General features: G+C 33.1%; 1 long non-coding RNA gene across 1 annotated transcript; it reads right to left on the reverse strand.

Moving 5' to 3' along the window:
• Positions 1-497: 497 nt before the first annotated feature.
• On the reverse strand, positions 498-24219 carry LOC125616659. The gene is made up of 4 exons (XR_007347454.1): positions 24209-24219; positions 22167-22172; positions 6585-6592; positions 498-615 (listed from the first exon to the last, which is right to left on the reverse strand). It is a non-coding gene; the product is annotated as an uncharacterized LOC125616659 (long non-coding RNA).
• Between the last annotated feature and the right edge of the window lie 361 nt (positions 24220-24580).

The raw sequence follows: 24580 nt of genomic DNA on the forward strand, positions 1-24580 counted from the left end.
AAAGCTAAGTTGTAGAAATAATATACATTGTGTTGATTTTTAAAAACGTATCGATATTTAAGAAAAGAACTCTGCTAAATATTAACAAGGACAAAGTCTCAGTGGGATTAGGGGTGATTTTTAAGATGTGTAGCCTATTCTAATCTAACTATGAAAAATCCCAGGCAAGTGACATTTTACAAAATATCTGGCCAATACTTTCTAATACTGTCAAGGTCATCAAAAACAAGACAAGTCTATAAAAGTGTTTACAAAAGGCTTAGGTTTAGACATGATGACTAAATGTAATGTGGTTTCTTGAAACAAAGAAGACATTAGACAAGTAAGAAAATATGTAATACAGCCTTTAGTAAAAAAAAAAATGCGTATTTAATGTTAGTTCACAAATTGTGACAAATGTACCATAGTAATGTGTAATGTTAACCATAGGGGAAACTGGATGTATGTTCTCTAGGAACTCATAATTTATATTTCTTTTTTTAATATTTATTTTTTATTTGTAGTTGGACACAATACCTTTATTTCACTTGTTTATTTTTATGTGGTGCTAAGGATTGAACCCAAGGTCTTGCACATGCAAGGTGATTGCTCTACCCCTGAGCGACAACACCAGCCCTCATAATTCATATTTCTTTCAATATAAATAACATTCTACAGTTTTAAAGTGTATTGTTTTTAAGTTCTTGACAGTGGACACAGAGCAGCAGGCACTGTTTTAGCCACACACTGCATCATTGATCTGTTAGCTCATCTTGTCTGTGTGGAAACATGCACACCCTGCAGAAAATTCTGCCAAACTTCCTTCATTTTATCAGTTCCTGAGCCACATATGTACTCAGCTCCATGATGAAGGGCATCATCTGCTGCAAGTCACTGGCATTACTGAAGCTGGAGTTGTAGAGGTGGTGATCAACCAATCCATAACCCAACCGCTTTTCAGGGATTCCAATTATCCCTTACTCTCCTGACCTCACGTCCTTTTGCCTACACACTGTCTCCTACTGACCTCAAGTCCTCTACCACAGGCAGTAGTATGTGGTATTTAGTTCCCAAACTATTATGGGAAAATCTCTATAAATAAATCCCATGTATTGTATCTCCTTTTATTATTGTGTTTCAGTGATAAAATCTTGCCACTACAACTATGTAATCTAGTAAAGCCACTTATTAAATAAATAAACAAACAAAAAGCTAGATTGAGTGATAACTGCCTTATTTCAAGGGTTAAAGGTAACAGATCAATCACGAAAATACTGAGGGATGGAAGGAAACATGTCCTTGAATTCTGATATAGCATCTGAGATCCCCTTAAAAGCTGCCATTTTACAAACAGATCAAAATAAACAACCATTGTTCTGAGCTCACCATTAAAGAAATAATAATGTTAAAGAAATCTACTATGAAATCACTACATATTCTAACTCTTTTCTACTTTCAAATTCATTACATCTATAATGAAAATAAAAGATATTTTTAGTGGCCAAAAGACATAAAATGATTAATCACATGTCCACTAATGACATTTTAAAAGTACCTTGGCCCAGAAATGTGACACTACAATCATTAAAAATCAGATTCAATTTTAAAAGATACTAATCTTAAACTTTTATGCTATTGGAAGAAACATAAAATTATATCCAGGAAGCTCAGATGCTCTGGATAATGGGAAAGCTTAGTTCTATGGTGCTGCCAGAAAATAATGTGTTCTTAGAAATTCTGCAAGTTGAGTACAGAGATAACTGATCAGAATATGACAAAGTGATGTTACAAATTGTTCAGAACAGAAAAACGTCAGATCCAAAGAATTATTTTTGTCTTTGAGACATGAATTGAGGTCCAAGAGCAGCATAATGGTACCAAATGGATAAAAACAACAATAAAGTCACTTTTCATGCATAATGCATAGGCATTCTCTATTGGAGTTGATATCACCATCTGGTGTCTAATTATCCCCGCCTCACACCACACGGTTGTACGCACCTAATGGAATGACTGTACATTATAATAACTCAGTTCACAGACTCCTTGATGCTAATTATAAGATGCTAGTTGTTGTTATTGTTTAACTTCATGGGAATCCTAAAGAATTTTATGCTTATCTCTTAATATAAATATTTTGTAGGATGTCACTAGGAATAGAGAGCTATAGTTAGCTTCTATTTTTCTCAGAGATCTATTGTTCCTTTATGTTTAGTTGGTTTCTTCTAACATCTGCACCACAGAAATTAAGGTCCTTATTCCCTACTCTCATCATATGATCATTTTATTTTCTTAGTGAATGCGCTTATTTTCATTTATTGGTTTACATTTTTAAGCTGCAGGAAACAGGGTTAACAGTTTTTTTTTTCTTTTTTAAAGTAATAGGGAAGACAATAATACTTATGAAACACTTATTAATTAATTCAATGTGTTTTCATTATATATTTACTATGTATCAGACATATTTTAGGATCTGGGGGAAAATAGCCTTTTTAGAAGATCTTAAGAAGGACTTAGGTTAATTAAGGAAAGAAGAGATATAGGCGAGTAGCTATGATAAAACTTAGCAAATGTTTTGACAAAAGTATTTATAGGTTCTTAATGGAGTATGAAGGAGAGTTTCTCTATCATGTGTTTAAACCCTGAAGGTATTATTTTGTTGATTTAAGTTCTGGTTATCTATTGCTACACAATAAACTACCCCATATGAACCAACTTAAAATAACAGTCATTTTCTTTGTTCAGGATTTTGCACTTTTACCAGCACTTAAAGTAACACCTATTCCTTGTTCCACAGGTATCCTTTGAAACTGGAGCTCAAGGATTGATTTGAAGATGGCTTATTCATGGTTTTTTCACACAAATTATGCCTTTGGAAAACAGTTTAGGTAGGATGGTCATTTGGGGACTTGAGGGTGCCACATGGGCCTTTCTGTTTGACTGTTTGGGTTCCTCACAGAATGGCACCTAAATTACTGAATTCCTACAGGATGTAGGAACTGCCAGTTTTCTGAATGTTTAGGCCCCAAACTGGTACAAATTACTTTGACCATATTTGTCTCAGAAGTTACAAAATAAGTCCAGATTAGTTTGGATGAAGAATAAGACTCCACTTCTTAGGGGTCTGTTTTGGTTATCTTTATTCAGCTAGTTGGTATGAAACCCATCAAGCAAATGCAAGACTTTTTTTTTTTTTTTTTTTTGCAAATGCAAGACTTTAAGTACTAGAATACTTTAGGGAGTAATATAAAGGGTTATTTCACATAAAATCAGTTTATTTTGCATTGAACTCTGCCTTAATAGTATTGTTCTGAGAGGGAAATTTTATCCCATGGAATATCTGAAAAAAAAAAAGAACAAGAGCTTATTTCTGGATTTTCTGAAACAGTTTGTCTTAATCATATTTTTTAATGTCATAAACACACCTTGATAAATTTAATTTATAAATAAATTATATATTTATATATAGGTAATAGAAAAGAGTTTATGTACTATAATAGGATACATATAATATTTCCTTTACTCATCTCAATAAAAATTTTTGGAAAATTATTATTCACATTGCGCACATTAAGAAACTGAGACCAGGTAATAGCTGTGTCTATGCATCAAAGATGTGGAATGCTTGAATTTAAGTCAAAAATTTATTTCTCCAAAGTCTGAGTGTTGTGAATTCTTGCTTAAACACAGACAAGCTTAACATTGTCAGAAAAAAAAATCTTTATTTTCCTATCAGATATATTCTCTGTTCTCTTACAAATAAAACCAACTATTATTTATTATAAGGAGGATTGACAGGTAGCATGGTTTTCGCTCCCTTCAAGTAGAATGAATGAATTAACTCAGTTGAGTTTAACTCTACAAAAACATATAAAACAGTTTAAAATTAAGATACATGTTACTAGTTCTATCCATAAATATTTGTAAATTACATGTGTGTATGTGTGTTAAAAGTTAATATTTAGAATAAATGGGTGAACAATGAGGTAAAATTGCATGTGTTTTAGGATCAGATTTAGATACCAAATACTATGTTGACTCCTCTATTTTCTTAAATATTTACTTTTTACCTCCTTTTGCTATTTTATAAACTCCATGATGAAAGGGATTAGGCCTCTTTATATATAGGGTAGACAGCCTGGCATATGTTGAATGAAGAAATAAAATTCCCTGATGGAAAATTTATGAAAACAATTAACTGGAGGTGAAAAGTCAATCAGAAAACCCAAATCCATAGTAACTGTAATTATACTGGAAAGTTTCCTTATGAGAATTTAGTCTTCAGTTTTCTATTATGCTATAAGAAAATTACATGAGGGTAGATTATAGTTATGCTTTGAGACAATTATTTCAAAACCATTTGATAGCAAAGAAGAAGTAGTGAAGAGCTTTTTGGAAAATTACAATTGCATTTTCTAGAAGGCTTCTCCATTAATATTAATTATGTTCTCCCTGGAGTCATGAGTTTAGGCAGCTTTGTGAAAAAGGCAAATTCACTCACCAGCAGGTGATTGTTTTAAGGTTTCAATCCAATACCATTTGACTTAAAATCTTTAGAGTTGTTTCTTTTTCTGTTCTTTTGTTATAGCTTTACTGAGATACATTTCTTATGCCAGGAAGTTTACCCAGTTAACATTTATAATTTAATGATTGTTATAGTTTGTATCTGGAATGTTACCCGCAAAAATCATATGTTTAAGAATTGGTTCCCAATCCACTGTATCCTGAGATGGCGTTTTGGGGAGATGATTGGATCATGAGAACTCTAATCACATCAGTAGATTAATCCATGTGATGGATTGATAATTTGAATGGACTACTGAGAAGAGAGAAACTTTAGAGAGGTAGGGCATAGTTGAAGGAATTTGATCACTGGGAGGGAGTGTGCCTTTAGGGACTATAGATTTTCCCTGGTCTGTTTCTCACTCTCTGCTTGTTTTCTGCCTCCCATCATGCCCATAGCAGTGGAGACAGACAAACATGTACTGAATCCTCTGAAACCATGAAATAAAACAAATCTTTCCTTCTTTAAATTATTTCTATCAAGTATTTTGAACACAGTGACACAAAGCTACCTAACACAATGGTATTATCTTTTTTTTTTTCTTCCCACCTCTTGACTGCACTCTCCCACTTTTGTAAACTGGCTTGTTTGCATTGGCTAGACCCCGAACATCCCTTTTGCGGTTTTCAGGCTTATAAGGAGCACCCTTGCAATTTTTCGGAGCTGATCAGGGGAAAAGCTTTATGTACTGGTCATTCGCCACTGGTGTGCTTCAATAAAGGCTTGATCAATTATATGTGAGTGGTCTGGAATAAAATAAAAAAAGAATAAACAGGGAAAGGGGACACTCTCATAGAAGATAATGGGTTCTCAGAGAGGAGAGAGACAGTGTGCTTTTCTTGCACTCCACTTTTGTTGGGTATCCCAGAGAAGTTTCCAGAGTTCCACCAAGGCCTACCACTTAACTTTAAACTGACAGCTGGATGACATCAGACTATCAAGTCCCCACTGCCTTGATAATTAGGTCACCTTGGCCATGGTTCTCATTGGATTCTTAACCATAAATTCTTGCAGGTTTCAGAGTTAGGAATAAATATCTTTTTCTCCCTGGATTTCAGAATCTGGTATGTGAAAAGTCTCACAGAAGTTCCCTTCTTCAGGATAATATGAGTTCCTCTTATGGACATTATTTCATACCTGATTTTCTCCTGCAGATTGTTATAGGTATTATCTTTTAAACTGTACAATCAGCTACATTTAAGGTCTCCATCAACTCAAACAGAAAACGTTTTTTACAGTTATCAATATCCATTTATCCATTTTCCACCCCAGTCTTAGGCAAATTTAAACTTGTTTAATTTTTCTCTCACCTATGATAGAAAAATGAGAAAAAGGAAAATATTCTGAACTTATGGATAATACAATATGTAACCTAGATCTAGATTGCCATGTCATGTTTCATGTTCATAACATAAAGATCAGGCAATATTCCTTTAAATTCATCCTATGAAATGACCAAGGGGCTGCGGATGTGGCTCAAGCGGTAGCGCGCTCGCCTGAAATGACCAAAGTATTTAATGAAATTCAGAAGTATAGCAATGAAATCTAGCATTTCATTTAGCTCAAGAATAGAGAGCCTACATATTGGGGGAAAATCTTTATCAGATGTACCTCCAATAAAGCATTAATCTCTAGAATATAAAAAGAACTCAAAAAACTTAACACCAAAACAAACAAGCAAACAAACAAAAAATCAAATAACCCAAACAATAAATGGGCTGAGGAACTAAAAAGACACTTCACAGAATAAGCAATACAATTGATCCACAAATATATGAAAAAGTATTTTATATCTCTAGCAATTAGAGAAATGCAAGTCAAAACTACACTGAGATTTCATCTCACTCCTGTCAGAATTGTAATCATCAAGAATACAGACAACAATAAATGTTGGTGAGGATGTGGTGAAAAAGGAACACTCATACATGGCTGGTGGGACTGTAAATTGGTGCAACCACTGTGGAAAGCTGTATGGAGATTCCTCAGAAAACTTGGAATGGGACCACCATTTGTCCCAGTTATCCCACTTCTTGGTTTATACCCAAACGACTTAAAATAAGCATACTATAAACACACAGCTACATCAATGTTTACAGCAGCTCAATTCCCAATAACTAGACTATGGAAACAACCTAGGTGTCCCTGAATAGATGAATGGATAAAGAAAATATTTTATATATACTCAATGGAATATTTCTCAGCTTTAAAGAAGAGTGAAATTATGGCATTTGCCAGTAAGTGGTTGGAGTTGGAGAATATCATGCTAAGTTAAATAAACCAATCCCACAAAATCAAAGAATGAATGTTTTCTCTAATATGCAGATGCTAATTCCCAGTAAAGCAGGGGGCACTAGGGAAGAATAGTGTAACCTTAGATTAGATAGAGGAAAGTGATGGTAGGGAATGGGAGGGGATGTGGGGATAGGAAAGATAGTAGAATGAAACAGACATTAATACTGTATGTATATATGTTACTACATGACCAATAGGATTCTGCAACATGTACACTCAGAAAACTGAGAAATTATATCCCATCTATGTATGATATATCAAAGTGCATAAATGTATCATACTGTCATGTACAACTAATTAAAACAAAAATATTAAAAAGAAAAGAATAATAAATTATATTAATTTTCTAAAGTAGTACTGTGGATATCTGGAGAGATGAGCATGTACTTTTTAAAAAATGATAGACTTTCTGAACACTTTTCGTGACCTATTTTTCCCTCCACGTCCTCCATCCATTGAATATGTTTATGAGTCTACACATATTTCTAGAAGACTAAAAGCAAAAGAAGAGCTAAAAAAACAAACAAGAAAACTCCCAAACTCCACATTGTCTATGCCAGTTGCTGTTCTCATTTCATTGACACAACATTCCTGTGAATTTATGAATTTTCTCTTCTAAAACCAACACTGTGAAAACACACTTTTTATGGTTGCCCCTCCCCAACAGGGAACCTCTCTTCAAACCTCTGTTCTACTTAATTGAGGTATTGTACTTTGTCAATCTTAAATAATTAGTTTTCTTTGTTCTTTTCTCAGTGTTCTCATCAAGAATATCTCATATATCTCATTCCCTCATTCCTGCTTTTTAGTGCCTTTTATGAAACATAACTTGCATAACTTAATGCAAATTATGTCCCTACCCTTTTATCAGTAGCACTGGCTTTCCTGTTGTTGAATTAAGTATATATAACTTTTTTTGATACTTTTGATACAATGTGTGGTACAGTATATCTTACTAAAATTTTTAAGAATGTTAACTAGAATTTAAATGATAGGCATGAGTTGCCACTTCTGAATCTTTCTGATTGCATGACTTAGTCAATCATTGAAATGATCCAAATTGCATTTTTTTATGTGTGCAAAATAGGAACAATAATAATGTCCTCCATAGAGTAGTCAATAGAAAATAATAATGTTTAAAAACATCTACCATAGCAATAAAATTGATCAATACTATTAGCAATTATATTGCTATTATTATTATTCAAACACATTAGGCTTTCACTAGTCTTTTTTTTAAAGGTGGATCTAGGGGAAAATCATTTAAAGTACAATTTTTATCAGGAAGAAATTCCCATAAAACAAACTGATTTAAACCAATTTCTCATAGCCAATCCTCTTGGAAATTTGAAGACTTGCTGTATAATAATAACATATGTGTTAATAGATGATCCAGTTGATCTTTGGTCAGCAATATATATGAACTCCCCTGCTTCTCAATTCTTCCAATGAATATGAAATTGGTTAATTCTTATTTTGCCAAACACAAAGGGATACTTAGTTAAGATGTACAAAAGAAAGGCATGCATAAATGTATGGAATATATTTCTTATTTTCCTGGTAACTCTCATTACGATTCCTTTGAGTATAATCCCTAAACCCATTTTTGAATTGTTTTAATCTCTCTGTGTATTCTTTTCTTTACTCTTAGTTATGTAAGGTCCATTTTATCTCCCAGTTTTTAAGTCTGCTGAAAGCAAATATTCTGTCTCTCCTGGTAGATTCCTGAAACTAATAAATTGTGGATGAAGGAATTAATAATGTGGTGAACTCAAAAGAATATTTTAATCTTGTTCATTTGGAAAGAATTCTCCATTCTCCATTTCAAATTGTTTCCTTTGAGAGGAATAACAAGAAATTTTTATCAGATAATAAAATTTTATTTCATCTGTATATGTGGGAGGCCATTTATATTTTCCATGACCATGTTAAAATCAATCACACATCTACACACATATACATTAATATTACTTTATATTACATATTATATATATGTGTGAGTGTATATGTGCATATAAGTTTGGGTGGAGCCTGATTGGTGATTAAAAAATTGTTTTCTGAATTATATGAAAGAACTTTGCTAGGTAAGTATTACCCATAGCAGAATGACAGAATAGTATTTCATGGTTTCAGGTACACTAAGGAGCCAGAGAATAATGTCTTCAACCTACTCCAGAAGTAAAAATATAAGAATTCTTGAATATTATTCACTGAATATTCACTGAAGATTCTGGGTGAATAAAATATACCAGGAATTGTGATTAATATTATTCAAAATTTTAATTGAAATATTAAAATGCATTTTTAGTATAATATATTTATAAAGTGACAAAGTCCTAAATTTTGGAAGCTAAAACACTGGTGTTTGGTTAAAAAGAATGAGCAGAGTTTTCTCCATTGTAAGTTTGTATCACAGTATCTTTTCTTAAATCTTTGGCACCTGCTAAAAAGTAAGAGCAGATGACAAAATGAATGAGCATGCAGGAAATGGAAATAGCTGATCATGTCAAGTTTGAAAGTCATTTTCTTTCTACTCATATAATGATTTAATTTGCATTAAATTGTTATTGTGGTATTTATTGTCTGCCAGCAAAGTTTGCTTTAGGTTTGTATTTTTAAATTATTACAACAGTACTTCATGGGTTATTGCAAAAAAAAATAATAAAAGGAAAAGAAAATTAGGAAAAAAAGGAGTGTCTAAACATGATTCATAGAGTCTACTACCTGGCCTCATGTGAGCTTCACTGGAGTAGAAAATGAAACAACAAATACATTTATTCCAATCAAATATCTTAAAATTCAGCCAGCATTTATTTTTGTGCTGCCTCCTTCACTACCACTACCACATAGTATTGCCTAGTCACTTCTGTTTTGTTTTTAATAAATAAGCAACACAGTTACCTTGATATGCCCTGGAAGTTAATGAATAACCTGTAAAGTGTGTGTGTGTGTGTGTGTGTGTGTGTGTATGAGGGGGGGGGGTGAGAGCCAGCACACTTAAATAGTCTGAACAAAAATCTAGTATATCATCACTATCTTCCTTGACTAAAATATTCAAAGATAAAAAAAAATAGCCTTGATTATTTTGGTCAGTGTATTAATACAGAAGAGTGTAATTCTTTTATGAACATGTACCTATTTCTTTCCTATTTCTATATAAGCAATTTAAACACGTGGATATTTGCAGCAGCTGGCAAGAAACCTAGCCTAGATTTATCTACAGGCACCAGCTGATGCCAAATCAAAGTCTCACAGAATATAGTTCTGTTGGTGGCCATGATGGTTTAGGAGCTGAATTATTGCTTTTAGGTCCAGAAAAGTGATTTGGTTCCTATGGACAAATAAAATACATAACTCAGGACCTAACATGCTTATCAAATCATAAGTGATCCTCTGGAAAAACTTAAATATTTGTAGTTTGTGCTAACTCAGGCATTCATTCCTTCACACAAATTCTTCTCTAACTGGAATACCCTCTCCTTAGTGTGCTGACAAACTATGTTAAATCCTTCCAGGCTCAACTGAAATACTAGTTTGCCTGCAAATGATTATCTGATTTTGGAGTTCTTCCTGTGTGTCAGGCTGCACTGTGTATAGAATTCCCTTGTAATAATCAACTTTTGTTAATTTTTTTGTTTGTTTGTTGTTTGACATCACGCTTGCCTTTCCTAACATGCAAGTCTGCTTTGTTTTTCAGAGGCCATAGATATTCATTTCTCTGTCACTGATATCAGACCGAGTCCCTAGAGAGTCTATAGTCAAAAATACTTTTTTTAATAAATCAAAGAATGATAGAATAAAATTATTACTATATAAGTAAATTATCAACTTATTTATTTGCATAGAATTTTATATATAAATTCTTTAAGAATATTTTGGACATATCATTCTCTCTGAGGTACTTGCTTTGTGAGTTCAGATTCAGAACTTAGGAAAATTAATTTAACCATCTTTCTTTCAGTCAAATTTTGTGTCACTATGAACAAAATACTGGCAAAAAAAAATTAGAAGAAAGAAAGTTTATTTGGGGCTCATAGTTTCAGAGGTTTAGGTCCATGGATGATATACTCCATTTCTTTAGTCTCACGGTGAATAAGCATATCATAAGAGAATGGTGGGGTGAAATGAAGCTGCTCCCCTCTGGTAACAAAAAAAGCAGAGAAAGAAAGAGACAAGTGAGCAAGGGCCAGAGGGAAGAGGCACTCTTCCAGGGCACGCTCCTGATGATACATTTTCTTCAGTCTTCCACCCACTTGACTACAGTTACCAACCAGTTAGTCCATTAAAATTAGGGTGGAATGATTAGGTTAGAGCTCTCAATATCTAATTGTTTTACTTCTGAATATCTTTGCATTAATGAGATTTTCCAAGCCATAACATTTCACTCCTGGCCCACAAAAGCTAATGTCCATCTCATAATGCAAAATGCATTTAGTTCCTCTACAAGATTCCCGTAGTCTTAAAAGTATCAGATTGCTATAAATCCAAATCTAAAGTCTACTTTGACACTCAGTGAAACTCCTGGTTGTAAGCCCTATAAAAACCAAGCTACATATGTTCAATACAGTGGACATATTAAACATTCTCATTCTAAAAGGGAGAAATAGAGGCATAGAGAGAAAGGATGAGACCAAATCAATACCCAAACACAATCAGGCAAAGCGAGTTTTATAATTCTGCATGTAATTCATCTAGGACACTTGGCTCTGAGATATTATTTACAAAGGCCTTGCCAGTTACAGCCCATCTGAATTCTCTTTTAGCTTGTCTCTCTTTATAGCCAGCATATTTTCTTAGAAGACAGTCCATGTTACTGGCATCTCTTAATTTCCAGGGTTTCAGTTTCATCTTCATCTTCAAACTTCACATACTGCCTGTTCAGGGGAAGCAATTAGGGTCTCCCACCCTATTCCACTTAGCCTATCTCCCCTGGTCTTCCTTTGAAATCTTGGTGGAAGATTCCATAACACGTTAGCTTTAACATTCTTCATTTCTGCAGAGCCAGTACTACATGAGTAGTGCAAAAGTCTGTTACAAGTTCACATAATGCTTGGGTCCACTAGAATCATGACTGCTTTGGCCTCTGTATACTTGTGCAGCTAAGCATGATGGAACAATTCTTTAGACTCCCTGTAAGCATGGCTTTCCCTTGATCTCTTCTCAAAGTAATTTCTCTTCTGTACTCTAGAATTGTTAGTGGATGTGATCTTGCAAATTCATGAAATGCCCTTGAGGCATTTCCTATTGTTTCCTTGTAAAGTCCTTAGCACCTCCTTAGGGGCTATGTTCTCTTCAATAAGTAGAACTTCTTCAAACCCCAATTTAGATGCACGTTTCTAGTCAAACTTCAAGTTTTAAAAAATTATTTAGTACTATTTTTTTGCTCCAAATCTTATAGTCAGATTTACTGGCTAAAATCTACCACCATTATTCATTCCCTTGACTGAAAGATGTACTTCATTTGAAATTTTCTCTACCAGACTGATGATTCTATCACATTCAAATTCAGTTTAATATAAAGTCTCAATACAATACCATCCTTATTTTCCTCTGAAAGATCATGAGCATAGTCTGCTTTCCAAAGTTTTATTTCATTTTGTATCTCTAAATTTTTCAAAATTCCTCCAGAAAGGCTCCTGAACTACATGGTCAGTTGGGTACAGCAACCACTCCCATACCACATCTGATACAAATTTTTATTTTAATCAGTTTTTGTGTCACTTTGGTCAAAATATCTGACTAGAACAACTTAGGAGAGGAAGAGTTTCTTTGGTGCTCATTATTTCAGAAGTCTTAGTCCATGGATGGTTGATTCCATTGTCTTGGTCCCAAAATGAGGCAGAACAGTATAGGAGAAGAGGATGGGTTAGGAAAGCTGCTCCCTTGATGGCATAAAGGAAGCAGAGAAAGAGGGAAGTAAAAAGGGACCACAGGGAAGATTAAGCCTTCCATGTCATGTCCTTAGTGATCTAACTCCTACAGCTATGCTCCCATCTTCAAGTTGCCATCTACTTAATTTATTCAGCTAGATTGGACTGATTAGGTTATAGTTGTCACAATCTAATTGTTTTACCAATAAATATACCTGAATTATTTGGAGATTTGGGGTGTATCTTTTATCCAAATCATCACAGTCTTAATGCATTAAAGGCATTCAGTAGCTGAATTACAATGCACTGTATAAGTGTGTTCATTCCTTTCTTTTTTATCTATCATCTAGCTATAAAATCTACTTATCTATCCAACCTGTAGAATCATACTCATGCACCAGACAAAAACACTTCTGCTGTTCCATGACCTGCTTTTGTATTCAGTAAGTCTCAGTACTTTTGTATGAACATCAAAATATTATGTTAGTGCATGGAAAAAAGAGAGGACAACTTTTTTTTTTTAACTTTAATAGCTTTATTTTCCCCACATCTATCCTTTTTCTTCTCACTTATGTTTTTAGTCAGAGTAATATTGTTCTTTTATGATACAAATCAATTATTTGTAAAAATCTCGATTTTTAATATCTAATTGGGGATTCAATTTTTTGTGTTTTTAATGTGATAGTATATTTTAAATTGCTCTTAGTGTCTAACACATTATAAATACTACATATTGCTAAGTAAATAAAATAGATTCATATTAATTTTCAAGCAATTTCTCCAAGTAATGTATTATCTATATTATGTGTTAATTTACCTATGGGTCATTGAATTTCCATTAGTGATCTTTATGTCTTTGTTCCATTCCAAACTCATATTGCCAGAAGTGGAAATGGAATTTTATAAGAAAAAAATAACAAATCAACATGCACATAATTAATCTTTCATAAAATATTTTAAGTTCAGTTAAGTGTTTCTGGTTTGATTAGTATACAGACTCAAGAAAAGAACAGTATTGATGCATAGATATTCAATATAAGTGTAATCTCCTTTTGTAAGAGGACAATGATGTGATGATTTTTACTCAGTTGTGTAAATTTGTTCATTTTTATCTCAGTTTAATCTGGGTATAGCTATCTATTTATATCTATTTCTTTGTGGGTAAAAAATGGTAATACATTTTAACTATGGTAGTAACAGATTCTGTGATCTTGGCCAGCAAGTATTATGCTTTGAATCTAAATTTCCTCTTCTGTGAGATAATACATTATATTAATTAATTTCTTAATATCCTTTTTGGTATGAAGGCTTATTGTTGTATTATGTTGATGAATTATTATCAGGGAACATGGGACACCAGAGTTACCATAAAATGTTCATAAAAACATGACAGAACCTTTCAGGGTTATTTCCCCCTTTACAGGTACTCTTCACTATAGCAATACTTATCATTTAAATTGACACCTGCAAGCTCAATGCTCAATTAAAAGTGATTAGAAGCACATTAGAAAAAATTATAAGACTATATGTAGACACATTTGAAAATAAATTAATCCTTCAAGACTGGTTTAAGTCTGCATTGCAAATTCCTGTTTACTTCTTCTGCAGAATTAAAACAGTTTGACATGAGGGAAGACATCTTATTCATTTGTTTCTTCAGTGCCTCATAGATAACATGAATATAAGACCTGTTGAAAAACTGGGTACTTAGAAAGTTTACACAAATTGTATGTGCGTGTGTGTGTGTTTGTGAGTGTGTTGTATTTCTTCTCACTATCACATGGAAAAATATAGGCAAATTCTATTATTATGATATTCCATATATAAATTTAAAAAGAAGAAATTACTTGGAACAGTTTTAAAGTAGGACAAATCTGCAATTAGTATCACTGGAGCTTCTTTGGTCCTGAATCCTTTGGCTGCATTCCCAGATACCAAGACCTGTATGCTCTGTCATGTCTCTTCCCTCATTCAGTTTTACCTTTACCCAAATGTGTGTGTTTGCATGGTGAGAATGATAGGTGGATGTGCATGTATCTAATATATCTTACCAGGAATATATTGGTACATGTTATTCATGAATTACTTATATCTGAGCATTATACGTACAGAATACTGTATTAACTATCAAAATGATTTCAAAATGTAGCAACTCACTGTCTCTTAGTTCTATATCTTATATTTTAATAGGAGAGTCTCTACAACAGTAAACACAGGGATACATTAGTCACTGATACTAATTCGCTCCCCATCTGTTTTTGTCTAGTCAGCTTTTACCTGTACCCGGACCTAAATTTATTATCTAGTTTCTCCTTCATTAAAGAAAACTGCCTTACTTCATGCATTTCAATTACTGTATTCCTCAGAGAAGAATCAACACAATCTTACAAGTTATGCTTTTTCTGTAGTTCTTGCAACAATAGAAAGATTTCAGATAGTTAAGTGGTCATTACTATCCAAATATCTGAATTGTAATGGCTAGGTAAATGCCAATTCCTTTTAAGAATTATCTTTTCTCTTTTCAACTGTAAATTTATTTTAACTAAAACAAAAGAGGTAGGTATTTTTAAATCATATCAAACCAGTGAAATGATCTATACACATTTTGGAGTTTCTGATGGAAAGTGTTATAAAACTGTCTTTATGCTTCTGATTCTGAAAACTCTCCTTTGATTCTGATTCTGAAAAATAATAGAGGTCCATTAAAGAAAGAATTTCAATGGTGCTTAAAATTTCAATTTTGAAAAAGCTACAGAGTTTCTCATACCAGGTAAAGTCACTGGCATTTTTACACTGGTACTATCCTACTTGTCATCTGTACGTTACTAAAAAGCAAAATCCCCTTTGTACTCCTCAAAAAGGTATTAATTGAACAATTGTCTTAAAAATTGAATCTAATATTCTATAGAAAAACTCAATTGGGAAAAAAATATCTAATAGCCTCTAGCAATTGATTTTTAGTGTACGGTAATCTGTTTTCAAACTCTTCCTCTAACTATCTGGAAGAACCTGGAGTATGAAATATCTGTTTTACCTTTTGCTGTAGTGTTACATATAAACCTTGCATGGTGGATGTCAAACAAATGGAACTTCTATAAAAATGCACATCAGGTTTTCTATGCTCAGAAAAATAAGCAATTTTAAAATAAGCATTATTCTCATCAGTATTCTGTACCACCACCTTTGTATGAAGGGGAAAAATACAATAATGAACTTGGGAAGATAAAAGGCTATGATTGAGAAGAGAGTACAAAAATAAGTCCCTTCTTAATTAAGCTTAAAAGTAAGGAAAAAAAATAAAAAAATCTTACCACATTCTTGGTTAGATGTTTCATTCATTTGAAGTATATAGGTTTATGTGACATGTGGTTTTGGAGTACCACATGGAATATTTACATGGAGAGGGTAGGTGATATTGTCCCTGAAGCTCAGCACCCACCTAGAGACAGTTCTCAAAGCTACTCAAAGAAATCGAGAAGGACTGCTTGAGCTAATTAAATTCACCACCAATCACTCACATAGGCAAGAAACATTACATTTATTTTGATTACTTTCTCTTTTGTCTCCATACAGATATCATTTTAAATCTGGAATCTCTTTTATTTGTGTTTTTAATGAATTTCTCACTATGAACTAGTTCTCAAAGTCAAGTTCTTTCTCACATATACTCAAACCCTAGCATAATAATTTCATTTAAACTTCTTGTACTTAAACTGCAGTGTGTCCTCCTTGGAGATGCAATCAATCAATGACATAAATGTTTGCTGTGAAGATACTGTCTTCCTCAAACATCATTTTCAGCATGTCATTTGTCAATTTAATAAACCTTAAAAGTTTTGAATAGCATGGCTAATGATGATGGGGACAAATATTATGCTAAAAATACTTAACAATTATTTATCTTCATCCTTTGGAGAAAGGTCTATCCTGAGGAAAATCTTCTAATTTTCCCCATGAACTGATCACTTTTATCAATTTTAGTCAATTGGAGAAGCAGAAAATACCCCATGAGATATCCTCCTGGGTATCCAGAACTTTGAAATCCCTCTGTCTTCTCCCCTCACTCTACCAGCACCTGTGAACAATTCACTTCCCAAAGAATGCTAACCAAATGGTGGAAAACTGGGAAACTGATGGGTGTGACTGTTACATTCTAGGAAGGTGACAATGACAATAACCAGTTGGACATTTTCCTGTGACTTGGGATATCTCTAGGAAAAATATCACTGCAGGATTTTTACAGGTCAATATGGGAAGTTCAAATATGAGATACATAATGGAATGTCACTTCTCACACTCAAGGTCCCTCATTCCTGTTTAATTAGGAAAGACCGTAGAATAAATTGGACATAACTTTCCTATATTCATATATGAATACACTACCAGTGAAACTACACGTCATGTACAACCATGAGAATGAGCTCCTAATTATAACAAGTTATACTCCATGACTGTATGATATGTAAAAATAGACTCTATTTTCATATGTATCTAAAAGAACAAATAATAAATTAAAAAGAAGAACCTAGATGTTTTCCACATTGTTTCTCAATTTTTTTTTTTTTTTTTACATTTAGTCTCATTTGTGTTTTCTTCTTCTTCATGTCATGATAGAAACTATTCTCTAGGCAAGGACTGGGTAAAAGCACAACTGACCCAGAAAGACCCAGTAATATTCCTGTTATATTTGGGTATCTATTGTGAGGCATTTTGAATCTCAGAAGCAATATCCAAGAGGCCCATCTGATTAAATTATCTTCTAGTCAAGACAGCAACACAAGTTACCATGATAGCTAACTTGTTAGACTTATGATGCTACCAATCGGAGAATGGCCTGACAGGAGCCTTCAATATCCTTAGAATACAACTTAAAAGTCAGTGGTAAATTATGTCAATGGCTCTTGAGATCAAACTCAGCAGATTCACTATTCTAACTGGCATGTTTATAATGGGGATTTTTGTGTATACCAAATTAGGTAAGTTCAATAGACTGAAAAAAAAATTAAGAAACACCATCCTGAAATTGTTGTATAAATTCACAAAGCAGTGTGATCTTTCCTCCATAAGGAAAGAGAGAGATGTGGAAAACATTTTGATATCTTCAACATATTTGTCAAGCTTCCCAGTGTTGTCCTGGTCCTAAAAAGACCACATTGAATCCAGTAAACACCAGATTTATCCTATTTTCTCTCAGTATAAAGGGAAGTATGAGAGTACAGACCTACTATAGAATATGAACTCTTGAATCTTAAGTAGAAATGCTGCTGCAATGTTAATGCAGTTCAGGGCTGGAAGCAGCTGGGTTAAAGAAAGACATAAAGGGAGAGAAACGATGGAGATTAAACAATACTTCAGAGGCTTAATGCTTCTATTTCTCCACTACAAACTATAAACCCATGTTTTATAATTTAGCTGTATATTATAAACTCTTGGGTGATCTTTAAATTAAAAAAATACAAAAACGAAAACAACAACAAAAAACAATGTCTGTCCCTACCACAAATCAAATTAGAATCCATGGAGAGGAGATACTGCCTGGTTATCTTCATGAATTTTGGAAAGTTTCCCAGGTCTTCTTTAATGTTTGTCTATGGTTCAGAATCAATGACTGTACTTGAACGAATGTGTGGCAATGTTAAGAGTTGCTTTAGTTTGAATGAAACACAGAACCACCCTTTCCTAGAAAGAAACAGAATTGCTCTACCCACGTACTCAGATACCAGGCATCTTTGCAGCCATAACAAAAGGTTAAGAGTACAACCAAAGAGAAGAGAGAAATTGTACATTCAGTTAAGAAAACGTCATTGAAGGTAATTAGATATAACCAGAATTCTGTTGATAAAACATTAGAAGAAAAAGTCCAAGACGTAAACAAGATCAGGATTCCAAGAAAAATTCTTCTCTGGAGAAAAGGGATTCAAACCAGAGATCTCAGGATAGATTGGAGAGTTCAGATGAATATCACTAGGATATAAGATATCCTTGAGATTAGATTTGTGTGTGTGTGGAGGGGGGTGGGTAGTGCTAGGGATTCAACCCAGGGCCTAGTGCATGCAAGGCAAACACTCTACCAACTGAGCTAAGTACCCAGCCCCAAGATTAGGTTTCTAAATGAGGTGCTGGATTTGGGGATAGGCCGATCCCAAGTCCTAAATCAGACACTGTTTATCCAGAGACAGGCATATTACATCCTAGTTATATCACTAAATCTAAATTTCTTTCCCTAAAAGGGGGAATCACTATCAATTTGTTGTTATTATTTACCAGAGTACTTGCTTGTTAGAACATAAAATTGTTTCAGTCAAGCCTTCTCTCTTTATCAATTTCTATGTAATTTTAACTACTTTCACCATTTTGGTGATCTTTCCCCTTTCCCAGTCTGTCTTACCATGACAAATTCTTTATATATTTTTAATCCTGGTTTATTATCTGGCTTGATCCATTAATTGACTCCTTCATACTCCCACTCTTCACCTTAATGTTCATCCCACATTTACATTGTCAATTTATGCATTTATTATGAACACTTGGTAAATGGTTATTTATTTTTAAATGAATTGTCCCATTTCTTTAATCTGAATATACAGAACTGTTTCTGGCTTCTCACATGATTAAAAATTCTGATAAAATTAGACATAGTACAAGTGGGCTTTAACTGAGATTGATGGTTTCCATCTAATACCCAGACTTTCCTTTGCCTCCCATAGCATTTCTCTCTCCACTCCTTTCTCAACTCTTCAAAACCTCTATTACTCATTGTAATCATTGACTCTGAGGTTCTTTCAGACATTTTCTTGTTTTTAACAAGTTTGACAGTTTTAAGGATTACAGGTTAGGTATTGTGCACGTTTGGATTCATGTGATGTGTTTCTAATGACTCAACTTTCTGAGAGGAAGATGATGGAAGTTACATGCTGTTTTCATCACACATGCCAGGGAGCACTGAATCAAAATGTTGTACTGATGTTAACCTAGGTCATCTGACTTAGGTAATGCTTATCTAGATTCTTCACTACAAATTTATTAATTTTCCTTCTCTTTTCATATACTACTTCAAAGGTTGACTTTGTGCAGCTCAAAATTCTTTTTTGAATGTTTTTTTTTAATTGTTGATGGATCTTTATTTTATTCATTTATTTATATGTGGTCTGAGAATCAAACACAGTGCCTCACACTTGTGAGGCAAGCGTTCTACCACTGGGCCACAACTCCCTCCCTGCACAGATCAAATTTAAAGGATGGGGAGTTATGCTCTACTTCTTTGAGGCCAGAAAATCCACAAAAACTACTTGGCATTCTTTAATGGTGAAGTTTGCAGTAGGTTCCCACTCACTAGTTTTATTGTAGTATGACTGACCAAAAAGCTGTGCATACTTATGGTATACAGCATGATGATATGACATACATATATATTAATCTAAGTTTTTGACATTTACACACACGCACACAACACACATACATAACTCTGAAATGATCACCATTATCAAGCAAATTAACACATAAGATTAATCATTTTGCAAAATTTGAATATAATACAGTATTTATAACCAGAGTCATCATGCTATACATTAACTAACTCTTCAGAACTTACAGCAATATCTTTTTAGTTTTCATTCCTATACCCACTCTTCTCCATGTATTCTGTATCCTTGCTTCTATGCTATAGAAAAAAAAGGTCATATTCTTTTTATTTTTTTATTTGTTCTTTTTAGTTATACCTGACAGTAGAGTGTATTTTGACACGTACATACATGAAGTATACCTTATTCTAATTAGGGTACAATTTTTGTTATTATACATGATGTGGAGTTTCACTGGTGATGTATTCATATATGAACATAGAAAAGTTATTTCTGATTCATTCTACTGTCTTTCCTATTCCCATTTCCTCTCCCGTACCTTAATTCAACCCTTTGTCTAATCCAATGAACTTCTAGTTTCCCCCTTCCCTCCCCTCCCCTTGTTTTGTGTTAGCATCTGCTCATCAGGGAAAATATTCAACCTTTGGTCATTTTAAAGCAGGCATCCGTTTTGTGTTTTAAACCTGTCTATGGAAACCCATTGATAAAAATATGAAAGCTAAACTCAAAGCCATCTACGACTTTACACTTGTGAATCTCATCTCTGCGTCACCTGTAATCATCAAGTGCTTTGGGCATATGGACACCCGGTTTCCTCTCTAGACCTCTTCAATTTATTAGTGAAATATGCCTTTGAAATATTTTAATTCATATTACCTTTTTATAAAATATGTATTCTCACACAATTATTTTTATAAAAGCCATCATCTCAATAATTATATTTGCTTATTTTATTATTCATACTTTTTTTCAGTTGATTATTTGGAATCAGTGATTGCCTTTAGATAATTCAGAAGTGCTTGGGCACGTGTTACAAGCATTTCAATTCCCTCTCATTTCTACATTTTCAGGAAAGTGTTTCCATGGTGCTGAAAAAATGTAATTACTTTATAATCAAGAAATGTATTTTAATGCTGTTTCAGACCTCCAGAGCAATGAAAACTTCTAATCTAAAACATTCCCCAGATAAGTTATATTATGAAGTATCATCTGCATATAAGTTATTAATTTATCTTCATAATCTCTGACCTCATTTGCCTATACTAAATCATATTTATTACTTATTTGAATAATTATTAGAATGTTCTCAAATTAGTTTATTAAAACATGAAATATGGATAACTTACAATGTACTTATATGTAAAGAAACAATAAAATTAAAGGACATAACAATATTTAAAAAAGGTCTAGTTAACTATACATTTGATTTCAAAAACATTTTATTTTCAAATTAGTTATTTTAAAGATAAAATATAACATACACAAAGGGTTCACAGTTCAATGTTTCAACACCAAAAACCTTTGTTTTTTACTGTACGAAATAACATTATTATCTAGAACCAAATATGAATTTTTAAAATTCAAAGTATATAAGGGATAAGGTGATAATTTGAATATGATTATATAATCCCTTATTTTAATTATCACTTGGGAAATGTTTTTGTTAGTTTTAATTACTGAGTAATCTATACTCAAAGTACAAATATGAAAATAAAATAGCATAAGATAATTTGTCTTGAAAGCCATATCATCCACATTTGCTAATATAAAAATACATTGAGATATAGATGAATATGTATGTTTATATAAATATGCAGTAATAAAATATGTATGTACATGTATATACATACACATAAATATGTATATTATACATATATATAGAGAGAGAGCAAAAAAGAGAAAAATAGAGAGATACATACAGAAAAAAATTTAAAAAGTTTTGTAAGCCAAGCATAAAAACAGCACAAGTTATGACAGAAAGGAGGAACTAGTCAGCCTCTGTGGGTCATGTCAAGTCAAACCTGGACTCACATGTCCCACTGAAGCGTTTTTTTTTTTTTCTTTACATATCAGGAATTGAATGCAGGGGTGCTTAACCACTGAGTCCTTTTTGTATTTTATCTAGAGACAGGGTCTCACTGAGTTTCTCAGGGCCTTGCTAAATTGCTAAGGCTAGCTTTGAACTTGCAATCTTCCTGCCTCAGCCTCCTGAGCCACTGGGATTACAGGCGTGCACCACTGTTCCTGGCTTGCCGAATTGTGTTGATCAAGCAACTGTACTGCTGCTGGAGCAACAGCACAAGAAGATTGCAATGGAATTCTGAAGAGATGGGAGTGGGTGTGTGTTCTTTCAATTTAACAAAAAGCAAAAAAAAAAAAAAAAAGCTCCCTAAACAAGTAAACCAAGCAAATATGAGAAAGCAAGTAGATTATGTCCATTATAAGGAAATGGTCTCATGGTGAAAGTGTAAGAAACACAAAAATAATTTGTATCTAAAAATGAGTTGGCTGTATAAAATACATGATTAACTATCTAATTCATAGTGCTAAAATTGATCTATTGTCTAGAAAATAGCTTCAAAATATATAACTCAAGGATTGACAGGCTATGAAGAAAATTTATAAATGCACCATAGAAGATTTTAGTAAACTTCTATCAGTAATACAGAAGGTGAAGAAAAGTTTCAAGAAAGATTTAAGATTTGAAAAATGCAAAACCACACATTGGTAGGGTGATACCTATGTTCTCATGGAAAACAGATGACAGATCAGAAGTCTCTTACCCTTCTCCACTGAGAGTCAAACTCTGCCCTCCTTTGCCTCATATTTTATCTATACCCAATTCAACAACTTCACATTGTATGCTATTTCCTTCCCACACTTTTTTTCAATAACATAAGGGAATTCTTTAAAAGACAAAGTCAGGTTTCCTTTGTTTTAAAGAATGGGAAAGATAATTAGAGTGCATGTATTCATATTCTATAATCATTGTTCATATTCCTTTTAGTTACTTTTTTCTAAAACAATGCTCAATTGAAACAAAATTCTCCATCCAAAAGGGTGAATGTATGATATTGAGTTTCTTTTCTGAAATTGTTTCTAGTCTATTGCCCATTAGCAGAAGAGTTATCTTAAAATAGCATTGCATGTGCTTTCAAGAAGAGCTCTACAAAAGTAAGCAGATATAAACAAATCTGTTTTAATTCATTTACCTTAACTTTTGAATAATATTCTGTTTAGAAAATGTTAAAAAAACCCTCATAGTTGTCTCATCTTCAGGTAACTTTTCTATTTTTCTTTCTTTTAATAGGAAAAGTTCTATTATTGCAACTATTCAAAGAATCCCTCAAATTTTTATACATCTAATTCCTAACCTTAGGAATTCTCTATAATACAACCTGCTATAAAACAAGATTCTAAAAAACAATTGAATGATGCAAGATAGTTTCTTTTTTCTTTTCTTTTCCTCTCTTTCTTTCCTTCTTTCTTTTTTTGTGCAAGGGATTGAACTCAGGGGTGTTTAGTCACTGTGCCACATTTCCAGCACTTTTTTAATAAAATAATTTACAGATAGGGTCTCACCGAATTGCTTAGGGCCTTGCTAAGTTGCTGAGATTGGCTCTGAACTCATGATCCTCCTGCCTTATAAGCCTCTGGGATAACAGTTGTATGCCACCACACCTGGAGAGAGTTTTTTCAAAAGTACAAAATAGTAGAGAAATCAAAAGTCACTTACATTATCTTAAAGCACACATGAGTGAATTAGTTAATTCAACCTTTACAAATATTTACTACAATCAGGACTATGACGGGTACTGAAAACACAAAATAAATAACAGACAATATGGAACAGTTATATATTTAGTATGGCTATTAATATAGGTATGAGACATAGTATTTAACATGCACAAGTGTCTATGCTTTCATATATACGATGTGCAAAGAACATATTATATTCTAGTGCAAACCCTGCAACTACACATAGTCATCTTATATCCTGGATATTACTTTTTGTCTTCTTTGTCCCATGTAGTTTTTCTTCTCATTTCATGGATTAATATGAACAAGGTGATGGAGCTTCACAGAGCAAGATAACAGAGGTAGAAAGAAAACTTAGAAGGCACCCTATCCTTTTAATACACGTTTTCAAAATGCCATATAACACTTTTCAGAACTTAATCACATGGTCATACTAGCTATTAAAGAGTATGCACTTTATAGATTTCAGGTGGAGTTCATTGTCTCAATGAATAAAATAAGGGTTCTATTAACAAATAGGGAAGAAAAAAAATGCTTGTTTTATGATTGTAGGCAGGCAGCCTTCTTGGTCTTAATCTCTCACTGCCTGCAAGGATATTCTGATATTGAAAAAAAGATTAACAGAAGAATAAAAAAGAAAGGCAATGAAAGCTACAGGAGTTATAGAGAATGGTCTTTTCTTTAGCATTGTAGGTCTTAAGGGGTTAGTAGTCAAATCACCTTGGAAGGTAATAAATTGTGTCAATTCTATATAC

The sequence above is a fragment of the Marmota marmota genome, unplaced genomic scaffold (assembly GCF_001458135.2).
Source record: "Marmota marmota marmota unplaced genomic scaffold, marMar, whole genome shotgun sequence".
Taxonomy (NCBI): Eukaryota; Metazoa; Chordata; class Mammalia; order Rodentia; family Sciuridae; genus Marmota; species Marmota marmota.